The sequence below is a fragment of the Micropterus dolomieu genome, linkage group LG23 (genome assembly GCF_021292245.1).
Source record: "Micropterus dolomieu isolate WLL.071019.BEF.003 ecotype Adirondacks linkage group LG23, ASM2129224v1, whole genome shotgun sequence".
Lineage (NCBI taxonomy): Eukaryota > Metazoa > Chordata > Actinopteri > Centrarchiformes > Centrarchidae > Micropterus > Micropterus dolomieu.
The window spans coordinates 21,955,577-21,968,036 of NC_060172.1; positions in this window are offsets into that span (position 1 = coordinate 21,955,577).

Sequence of the window (12,460 nt, forward strand, 5' to 3'; positions counted from 1 at the left end):
TTACTTGTGTTTGTGTGTGTGCGCACCAGTGTTATCTGCCTCTGAGTGTACTTCGACCACTGACTTTATCCCCATGGTTGTCCTGTCCATATACTTGTCACATGAACAAATATAGGCACATGTGCACAAAAACCTGTGCTCATCCATGTTCTACTGACAGAGCTCTGTAACTTCACTAGCATCTACAAGTATCTTCAACCTACATGTCTGGGTAACAATACTGATTTATTCACAAACACACATCTTTAGCTCCTCAGAAAAGATAGTTTGAGGAAGCGCACAGTTGACATGTATCATTTGTGGTAAAAAATTGACCTTCAGCCGATTTCTATGACAAAGTCTGCGTGATCAAACAGATCATGAGCTTTAGTATGAAAGCGGCCACAAGCCCAGCTATCAGCTTACACATTATTTGAAGAGGCTACAAGTGTGTGTGTGTGTGTGTGTCTGTGTGTGTGTGTGTGTGTATGTGTGTGTGTGTGTGTGTTTCATGTTTTTGTATCCCATTGGCAGAGGTGGGTAGTAATGTAACGTTACATGTAGCCTACTCAATTAACTTTTTTGAGTAAATTGTACTTGTCGGAGTAGTTTTAATGCATCATACTTTTACTCTAACTTCAGTAGTTTTTAAGAGAAAAATCATTACTTTTACTCCGATACATTTGGATACATTCATCACGCTACTTCGGTACTTATTTATTTACCGCAGTCACGCATGGACACGACCCTGTTATAGCAGAATAATGGCTGAAGCTACAGCATGGTAGTATGGCTTTCAAATGGCACTATTTAGGCTACAGGTTTAAACTTGTTGCACCATGCAGCCAGCCCCGCTTTGTCAGGCTTTCTCAAAGCATTGGCATCGGACGCCCTGGGAAGAGACCGTGTTGGTGCCGCGGGTTTCGGTTGTGAAGTCTGTAGGCTAGGCTACACCATGCTGACACTGAGCTGACAGAGAGCAGTGTCTGTTGTGTTAATGCTAATATGTTAAATAATAAATAGCTTCATGCTTAAAAACTCCTCCTGCTTTCTGCCTTAATGTAAATATTCAAGCTAACAGTGTATGAACAGTCTGCATTTAACGAGTCATGCTCATTGGTATAGCCTGTTGAAGAGAGATCAAATTATGCACACACAAAAAAGACAAACTTCTCTTATTTCATGTGGATGTGACTGATATAATGTTTCATTTTGTAATCACACTTGATGGATTCACACTGGGAATATTGTCCTGGTATAAATGTGGCAGGTTGTCTAAACAGGAGATGATGACTTGTAATTTCATTACAAATTAATGCAAGTGTATGTTAATTTCTTTACCTGAGAAAGACTATTTGTCTAATCATTCTAGTCACATCCACATCCAATAAAAGACTTGGGGGAAAAGCAATTGGAAAAGCCATTGTTTTTTATATTTTATTTAAGTTACTCATGAAGTTACTCGTTACTCAAGTACATTTTTTAGTAAATACTTTTGTACTAGTACTCAAGTAGTTATTTTGATGACCACTGTAGTAAAGATCCTCAATTTATCTTTATTTTTATTCACTTCCTTTCACCTACCTCACTTCCTTTACCTCACTTCCTTTAGTTCCTTTTCTCATCACTGATTGGCTCCCGCTTTTACCTTTCATTCCTAATTGACTTGATTGAGTTCACCTGTTCACACTATTTAAGGACTGCACTCCCTTTCACTCACTCTTTCACTTCCACATGGGGCGGCAGTTCTGGTAAGAGAAGTTTAATTTACTCTCACTTTTATCCTATGTTTATGAAAAACTTGATGTTTGTCTTTCCTTATTTCCTTGAAATGGACATGTGAGTTTAGTTTTTAATCTTAAAATTATGTGTCGTTTTTTTTGCCTGATTATGTTGACAAATGCATCCTTTACATTGGAAGAAATAAAATGTTGTTCAGAGGATATTCCAAGTTTCCTGGCTTACTTCTACGCATTCTGACCGATGCACCCACTGATGATAGTAAATGTACCTTTTGAACCTCCTACTTGGTCCTTTAAGCCGGAGCTAGACTATTGTCATGGATTCCCAGCCATTAGATGGGACTCTTTAACCACCACCCATCTACAAGATTATCAAGTCCAATATCCAAGAGTTAAAGGTGCTGCATGTCAAACAGAATGCATGTTGCATACAACAGACGCACATGGGTTCCAGGATGACCAAGATGATTAACGGAGACAGGAGCCTGACATTGAGGCTTTAACTGATTTTTGATGAACCTGTACCTACTGATCAGGTTGAAATCATGGAGACTTTAGTGACAGAGGGTTATTCAACGTTGCATGAATAGATCATCTACTCATTCATCTGGGTCATCTACAAGTAGAAGACAATCTGTGTATAACGCACCAGTAACTTCTCCATCAAACCAGCAAGGCTTTTCATCTCCAAGGGTTAAACCACCATGTCAGTCATCCTCTTGTCCACCAGAGGTCAGCTGTCATCCTGTTTCCTCTGCCATGCCCTATTTACCTAACTTTTCAATCCTTGATGATGCAATTCCTTCAGCTGGTCTGCCTAGGCCTATCCTTTCTTCACAAAACCTGCTACCTTCAAGTTTTCCTGCAGCAGAGAGTCACGCTCAAAGTTCAGCCTTTAAATCCTCCGGTTGTAAACCCTGCTCAGCCTCTTGTTTCTCTTTCCTCCCAGCCTCAGTCAACATCTAATGACCACTGAACAGAAACCTTCAGCACCACCTACTGGCAGAACCATGTCTACAAGCTTGAGGGCCCTTCTTTCGCAGATCTCATCAGGGAGGATGAAATGCAGTACAGGATGTTACGAATGGCACTTAGTAACCAATTTGACCCTAATGAGACGGAGCAATTTAAATATCACTTTCTTGACCATCTGAAAGTGGATCAAGCCAAGCGATTAGCTCTTGCCTTCTCCTATGCTTCTGACCCGTACACCCAAGCTACTAATGCTCTTGATGAACGTTATGGACAACTGGCTTTGAAGGAGTTTAGGAATATAATGGATCTTCCCTTAATCAGAATCGGGTTTATTGCCTGGTACATTTTCACATATGAGGAATTTGGCTTGGTGCTTATAGTACACATAAAACATAGTTATATAAAATAAGATAAAAATATTTACACGTGTGTGTGTGTGTATATATAAAAATACAATGCTGGTGTGTGTGCAAATGTTGGCAACATGAGCATAAAGCACAGATGAGCGTTGTTGTAAACTGTGGGGTCAGAGTGCATGTGTGAGTTTGGGGAAGGGGGCATGAGAGTCACTGACAGTGGGGACCCAGGCCTTGTTGAGGAAGCCCACTGCCATCGGGAAGAAATTGTTCTTGTGGCGAGAGGTTTTGGTCCTAATGGACCGCAGCCTCCCGCCAGAGGGGAGAGTCTGAAACAGTTTGTGTCTAGGGTGGGAGGGGTCAGCTGCAATGTTACAGGTCCTGAAGAGACAGAAGATTGCAGCCAGTCATCTTCCCTGCAGAGCGAATGATACGCTGCAGCCTGCCCTTGTCCCTGGCGGTGGCAGCAGCGTACCAGATGGAGATGGTGAGGATGGACTCAGTGATGGCGGTGTAGAAGTGCACCATCATTGTCTTTGGCAGGCTGAACTTCTTCAGCTGCCGCAGGAAGTACATCCTCTGCTGGGCCTTTATGATGATGGAGGTGATGTTCAGCGCCTACTTGAGGTCCTGGGAGATGATGGTGCCCAGGAAGCAGGAGTCCACAGTGGTGACTGGGGAGTCACACAGGATGATGGGGGAGGGTGGGGCTGGGCTCTTTCTGAAGTCTGCGACCATCTCCACTGTCTTCAGAGCATTGAGCTCCAGACTGTTCTGGCTGCACCAGGTCACCAGATGGTCAATCTCCCACCTGTAGGCAGACTCATCCCCACCTGAGATGAGCCCAATGAGGGTGGTGTCATCCACAAACTTCAGGAGCTTGACAGACTGGTGAGTGTAGGTGCAGCTGTTGGTGTACAGGGAGAAGAGCAGAGGGGAAAGAACACAGCCCTGAGGGGAACCGGTGCTGAGGGTCCTGGAGTCGGATGTTTTCCCAGCTTAACATGCTGCTTCCTGTCCGTCAGGAAGTCAGTAATCCAGGTGGAGTCGGGCACGTTCAGCTGAGAGCTTGTCCTGAAGCAGGGCCGGGATGATGGTGGTGACAGCTCTGCTTTCAACACAAAGTCCACAAACTGTGCGGGGCGACAGGTCTGAAGTCGTTTAGTCCAGTGGTCCTTGGTTTTTTGGGGACAGGGATGATGGTGGAGACTTTGAAGCATTGCTGGCACATGGCATGTTGCCAGTGAGGTGTTAAAAATGTCTGAACACCGGAGACAGCTGAGCAGCACAGTGCTTCAGGGTGGATGTGGAGACAGAATCCAGTCCAGCTGCTTTGCAAGGTTTCTGCCTCCTGAACAGTCTGACATTCCTCTTCAGGATGGTAAGTGGGGGGGACTGTGGCTGATCAGTGGTGTGACAGGGGATGGTGTCATGGATTGGGGGGGATTTGGGTTTGTAGCTGGTGATCTGTCTGCTGGTGAATGTCTGCTTCTGTCTGGAGAGGCTTCATTATTAGAAGCAGTCATTATTTAAGAACTGGTGTTGTAGTCTTTCTGTATACAGCTAGCTGTTTAGCATCTCACACCACCTTACTAAACCTGTACTTTGACTCCTTAAACCTGGCCCCGTCTCCACTCCTAAAGACCTCTTCCTCTTCCAACCTCACAGCAGGTGACTGTCATGCTCTTGATAACTTTGCCCTTCATGTACAAGCACTTGTTGGTCTGATTAGTACAATGGCAGATGCAGGACAAGCAGAACTCTGTAGCTCATGTGGATCGTCTCCCAGAGAAGCTTCCTGCAGAACATTCAAATCGCTTTAATGTGTCCTATGTCTACAGGAGCCAAGGTGCCTTGAAATGACCTGCTTATATTCTCATCTTGGTTACAAATTGAAACGCGGTGTCAGACAGAAAGAAATTCCCATATCATTTACCACTCAGACACCCACGCAAATTCATACCTGCTTCGATGACAATCCTACATGGAGCATACAAACCCAGCGAACATATGCTATCTTCAGAACCTTTTCCAAAGTCCAGAGCAATTTGTGCATTATGCAGGTCACCTGAACATCATCAGCAATTGTCCTAAGTTTACAGATATGACAAAGGATCAGAAGCTAAACTGGATAAAGGACAAACATTGCTGGCGCTTGGCTCAGACCCATCAAGCTGCAAAGTGTGACCTAAAGAAATCCTGTGCCACCTGTAAAGGAAGACATCTGCAGATACGTGAGGTAAATCAAAGATCTAACAATCATACTGGTCTTGCTGTGAGGACACTGTATCTTGACCGACCCAGTGACTGCAATAGTGTACTCCTGAAAGTTGTGAATGTACTTCTCCATAATGGCAAGAAAACCTTAGAAACATATGCAGTACTTGATGATGGTTCTCAACGTACCATTCTTCTGCATTCCACTGCTCATAAGCTCTGGATAGCGAAGCAGAAACTGTTAGTCAGAACCGTCCGCCAAGATGTTGAAACTCTTCATGGCTCATCTGTCAGATTTCTCCTGTCGCACACCCTGGGAAGACTTTCACCTTCAATCATGTCTTTACTGCAAGCCAATTCACGCTTTCAGACCTCACTTATCCTGTAATATCTTCTCAAAGGAAATGCAAGCATCTACAAGGCACCCCATTACATCAATTAAAAGGGCATCACCACTACTGCTCATAGGCTCAGATCACATCCACCTCATCACTCCCATTGCACCAGTCAGACTGGGCCCTTCTGGATCACCTGCAGGTTCAAAACCTGCCTAGGATGGACACTCCAAGGCCCCATAAGAGACTTTGTCTCAAAATCCTCACAGCCTGTCCAGTGTCTATTTACATCCTTCAGTTCCCCTGCAGATGAACTGCGCTACAATGTTGAAAAACTCTAGAAGTTCTATGCTTTACCTGTACCAACAAGCCATGGAGCTTTAAATTTTTTATTTGAGAACAGATTCTCACTTGCAACGGTGACCTGGCCAAGAAGGTGTAGACGTGCAGAACAACATAGTTGCACATTAAATACATATTACCGTTTTACCGTATTGTAATTTGTACTGAGTCTGTAAAGGAGAATATTTTAAAGTGCAGTAGCATCTATGTACAATTGGTGCAGGTGCTGACCATTGAAGGAGGTAGGTCAGATTGTATGCATAAATGGTATGGCAGCAATAAAAATCACAAGCTATAGATGGATAGTACAGAGATCTATAAACACTTTGTGCAAGTTGAGTTCTAATTACAGGGGGTATGCAAAAACAAAGCAAGAGGGGTAGGAGACCTAGCATGTACAGAGATCAGACAAGAGTTAAGATGGACATACTTTAAAGGCAGTGAGGGGGATGAGGGTTTTTTGTAATTCATTCCAGTCGTTGGCAGAGGAGAACAGGGCATGAAGAGAATTCAAGTCAATGGTGTTAACCACTATGCCACTCGGCTTCTCAGGCTAGCAAATTCTCCTTCTGAACATTCCTCAATATGCAGTGATGTCACGACTCCATAACACAGAATCCCGGTTGGCCAAAGATCCAGAGAAGGCAAAGTCTTACTGTGACAGCTATCGAAACTGGAGCAAGCTGGCTACGTAGCTAAACTGACCCCTGAGGAGGTTTACGGCACCAAAGAAGCTTGGTACATTCCTTATCATATGGTAACGCATAACGGCAAAGATCGCATTGTATTTGACTGCTCATTTACTTTGCAAGGACAATGCCTCAGTAAGTATCTTACCAGGACCAATCCTCGGGCCATCACTCCTTGGTGTGTTGCTGCGCTACAGGCAACATGCTGTAGCAATAAGTGGTGACATTAAAGGTATGCTTCACCAGCACCTGTTGTGCGACTAATGCCCTACAGAAACATGTGAAGGATAACCCATCTGAAGATGTGCAGTACACAGTCACCCTCATGGCCCTTCAACGATTCACTTCTCAGAGAGGCACACCCTTTGAGATCTTATGTGATCAAGGGACCAACTTCCAAGGAGGAAGCAAAGAATTACCGGAAGCCTTCAATAACCCCCACCCCCCTCAAGTCACTATTGGCAACAAGGAAAATCCATTTCCGTTTCAACCCTCCACACGCACCCCAGTTTGGTCTGGGAGCATGAGACACTCTGTTAAGAATACTCTGAAGGCAACCATTTGGTGCACAAATGGTCACTGAAGAGGTTCTGAGGACAGTGAGACTGAAGGAATTCTTAATTCAAAACCACTTGGCTATGTCTTCAAATATCGCAGATGTGGATACAGTCACCGCCAATCTTATCATGGGACGACACAATGCATCACTCCTAGTGTCCTACCCTGATTCTGATATCCTTGGTCGAAGACTTTGGCGTCATGTACAAAGATTAGCTGATCATTTCTGGAAACACTTCACCAAATCTTACCTACCAGTACTCCAAAACCAGCACAAATGGCAAAAGGACAGTCCAAATCTGCAGTTAAACACCATTGTGGTGATGATTCTTTGCTACCAAGATCCCTGTGGCCTATAGGAAAAGTGACCTGCCTCCTACACGGCAAAGATGGCCGCAGCAGGACAGCTGAAGTCAGTTAAAGACAAACCCTATATTAGACCTGTGGCTAATCTGATCCCACTTCCTGCCCTACCTAATGACACCCCTTAATTAAGGTTGGGTATATTCTCTCACATTTCTCACTAGAAGTTTAGGGGAAGCTGTAGTATCTTTTTACTCACTTCCTTTAGTTCCTTTTCTCACTGATTGGCTCCTGCTTTCACCTTTCATTCCTAATTGACTTGAGTTCACTATTTAAGGACTGCACTCCCTTTCACTTCCACATGGGGCAGCAGTTCTGGTAAGAATTTTAATTTACTTTTATCCTATGTTTATGAAAAACTTAGATGTTTGTCTATTTCCTTGAAATGGACATGTGAGTTTAGTTTCTAATTGTGTTTTCTTTCAGATTGTTCACTGTGTGTCATGGGGCTACCCCATGCCTTCATTTAAGCCAGCAGTAGTATTGGTCTTAGCATGCTAAGCTGACCTTAGCTGAGCATTAGCATAGGACGTTTAGCATATGGGCTGGCATCAATGGACACATGGCTTGTCATTTTATTTCAATTCATTTAAGTACTAGTCGGAAGAGTTGAAATCATGGTTAGATAGATACAACACATACACAGTTCAAGTCATTTATTTTAGCTTATTGGATTTACCTAAGGTCATCCAAATGTTTTTATTCACCTGTTCTCATCCTCAAGCAGGGATCTGGGCCGAAGGGGCAAACGGGAAGTGATGGAGTCATAAGGGGGAAGACCTGGAATGGCCAAAGTGTGAGCCAGTACAGAGGGCTGTACTGGAATACCTTAAAGTTGCTGTTTTGAGAAGCTTTTGTTTAGCATGTAACACTTCATTTCTGGTTTTATAATTGATGTAGCCAGAGATGTTTTGGACTGTTGGGATAACATAATGGTGTTTAATTGATTTTCAATTAACTTTGGTTTGTCTTGTAGGAGGGGCTTCTGGTATAAAGGAAGGAGACAGAGGCTCCTCGTGAGAACAGCTTTGGCCTGGAAGAGCACATGTGCTAGAGCCCAATAGTCAGGGCCTGAGTTTTTTTTATCTATCAGTGTGTAATGATGATTTGAATGGTTTATACTTAGTTTCCTCACTTGGTTTTTTGTTAATCTGATATATTTTTGCAATAATTCACTTGCACAACTGCACTTTCCACGTATCTGGAAAAAATAAATTGAAGCACCAGGTGGAGAACTCCATGTCTCCTCCTTCCACCATGGGGCTAAACATTACAGTGTGTGGGGTTTTTTTGGGGGGGGGGGTTCCTGATTATGTTGACAAATGCATCCTTTACATTGGAAGAAATAAAACATTGTTCAGAGGACTTTTACTTGAGTACAGTTTTTGGCTACTCTGCCCGGTGGGGACTTGAACTTGAACGCACACTAACCCATGAGGACTTGTGTCATCGTGGGAACAAATTCAGGTCCGCACGGGTAGACTGCTTTTTGAGGGTTAAAACTTGGTTTTCGGGTTCAGGTTAGGTGTGTAGTTAAGATTAAGGTTGGAAGGGGCTAGGGAATTAGGTCAATGAGACATAAGAGCAAACGCACGTGTTTGTGTGTGGTAAGAGGAAAGACATCCCTGAATGGATCTAGCATATATACGTAGGTTACTAGCTAGTAAATGTGCAAGATCACATTTAGAGCACGTTCTTCTCCTACAGTTGCATATGTTACAGTTGTTGCTTCTTTGATCTGGCTATACACAGCTTTTAAAATGTAATGTTAATCCTGTTTTCATCATCTGAACGATTGGCAATGCCACACCAAAACTTTGACTTATCATAACAGCAGGACTAGTTTTTTTTTCCTCCATTATGATTAAAGATTTGGCTACGGCCTAATTTAAGTGATGTAACAAACTCGGTTATTAAAATACTGAAGTAAACAAATTTTTCACTTTCAGGAAACAGGAAAACCTGTTGTAAGCTATGTTGGGAGACAGCTAACATATTCAAACAAAAAAATGTAGTTGGATGAAATGATTTGCCATGCTAATTACAGTAATGTGACAGCCACAGAGACCAGATTTTGTGTCAGAGCATTTGACTTATTGATTGCGGTCTGAGTTTATAAAACGTGTTTTGGATTAAGCAAAATTTTTTTTTTTTTAAAGGTGTCCAGAGATGTTAAGTCCAAAGTTTAGGAGCCACTGTTAACTGTAACACTAACGCATTCCATTACCACAATTCAGCCATGTCTTTTCAACGTTAACTCACACCAGTCTTTAAAAATATTGCATTGTGCACATGCAACATGGATGTATGATTAGACATGGACACCGGACCCAAAGATTACGCTTATTCAGTCCAATAATAATGGCACATGCCCCAAAAAGGTTTCTAGCATCTGGGTTTACCTCTGGGACACTGAAAATCACTTTTCTCAACCTGAGAAAAGTTTCACAAATATAAATCCTTCCAGTGATTTAAAAAGTTATAATTGACCTTGTTTGCAGTTCTGTCGGTTCAGCATAGAGGGATAGCTTCTGTCCCTCTTAAATCATGGACAGAGATGGGCCATTTTGCTTTGATATTGTATATCAGGCAACTTCCATTGCATATCATCTGACAGCAGGTGACCTTCAATGATGTTGCACCTGGTTGGTTTGTTTTTTGAATTCATCGATCGGTGCTGATAAGGTAAAGTGAAACTTTTTTACAGTACAGTTGTTACTTTGTGAAAGGTTGACATTGAAATGCACAATTATGTAAACAACTGCCACAACTTCAAAATTAATTTGATCTTTTATCACTGGTGTGCACATTTCATCCAGATTAAATTATTACTATTCAGCTTGACACCCAGGACATTGTAACTGTACATTTAGTCTGGGAAACGATTTCTGTTTGACAGTCTGTCTCTACAGGTCCAGATTACCCTGCCATACACTCATAAGTACAGTCACTTGTGCCCATAACACTGGGGAAGCCTGAAGGAGAGTATTAAGTTAAAACAGAGGCTCAGCCTGTAGGCTACTTTACTTATTTATTTTAAGGGTCACCTCCCTGCAATTGAATAAAACGCCTCCTTGATTCTTCGTGTTTCAAAATGACTAGGGAAATTGCTGAAAATATTCAGTTACTGCTTTAGAGCGAGGTATATCCTTCTTAATTTCCAGTATATAGTCGCATTTGCAAGACCTTCTGCATCACTAACACAGTACAATGAATGTCTCACATGCAATGGTCTTTGGTTGGCTTCGCTACGGTGAATGTTAGGGACAACCTGATTAAGAGTGGAGGAACATATCGAATGCAGAAGCTTACGTGCACCAGTGATCACTATATAGTTTATAAATGATGTGAATAAATTGCTACGGCCTTTAAAGTCAGGAGATCTCAACCCAGTTTCATACCTATGGAAGATTTTTGGTGAGACATGTAAGACACTGCTCTACCACACCATCACAACACAACATCAAATGATATGATATAAACTTTCAAATCAATTTAGTGATGTAAGTGACTGTCCCTGATGATGCATGTCCTTTTGTCTGGGTATATTTGTTTTCCTTTCTATTTTCTATACTCAGGTGGTATATGTAAATTATATCTTGTGGAGGTATAGTGTTCATCCCTCCAGTAGAGTTCCAAAGAGTTGGCAAGGAGCGCTGAATCTGTTCTGGAGGGCTGTGATGGCCTGACACCATACTAACACACTGCATCTATAGGTAAACTATACTGGGCCTATTGAACAGGTACCTCTCCCACAGACACTCATCAGGGAAGTCCCGTGGATCATTTATGTCTCTGAAGACCCTTGGGGCTGGTGGTGTAAACGCTCTGTGTAGAATCTGAGCATCCACAGGATTGTTGAGGAATGAACATAGTTAGCTGGTTTTAGATGCACTGCTTATACAGTATTGCCTAACCCCGTGTCAAATAACCTGTTGGCAGTGAAAGTGGTGAGACTTGATTTTCCTAAATTGTTTATTTTCATTGATACATTATTTGGAACTAATGTAAAGATATACATTCATGTTTGGTCACATTGTGAGAAACAGGTATGAACTTAAATCCGCCATGTAGCCAGAGACACGACTCCAAGTTAATGATAATGTTTGTCCGTAACTGCAAGGTTTGTAAATAAGCAACCAAATCAACTTTAAAGGTGATGATATATCAATGTGTTTAAAACTTGTTTTCCGCTGCTCCCAAGAAGAAAGAATCAGCCAAAACAATCAGTTATTGCATGCGGAGTGAAGTCACTGCGGTTTGTTACCCCCAAAATGATACATTTCTAATAGTATACATCAAACTATTCAGAGCCACCTCATTTCATTAAAAAAATAATGAAGCGAGGTGCGAAGTTCAACATTATTATCAGCAAAATTAACTTAAAGAGGTGGTATTATGCTCATTTTCAGGTTCAAAATCCTATTTAGGTGTTGCACCAGAACAGGTTTATATTAACACCTTATCTGTTTTTATGCAAATTGCTGCAATGATGCAGCTACTCATGCGTTTCCTTAAAGTGGTCATATCATGCTCATTTTGAGGTTCATCATTTATTTAGGGGTTGTACCAAAATAGGTTTACATGGTTTAATTTTCAAAAAACACCATATTTTTTGTCATACTGCACATTGCACCAGCTCCTCTTTTCACCCAGTGAGTTGAACACTTCGTTTTAGCTATGGAGTGATACATCTTGTCTCTAAATGATCTTTGTTGGGAGTTGCACATGCGCAGTTCCTAGTGAAGGACTTCTAGCCAATCAGAAACAGAGAAGGGCGGGCCAATGAGAAGTTAAACACAACTTTGTTTCAGCTGTGCATGTTGCCGACCAGCTTGGCAACATAGACTGGAGCAAGAGTGGTGAGTTATTAATCTGTAACAAAAGTATCTTTCATCCATAAA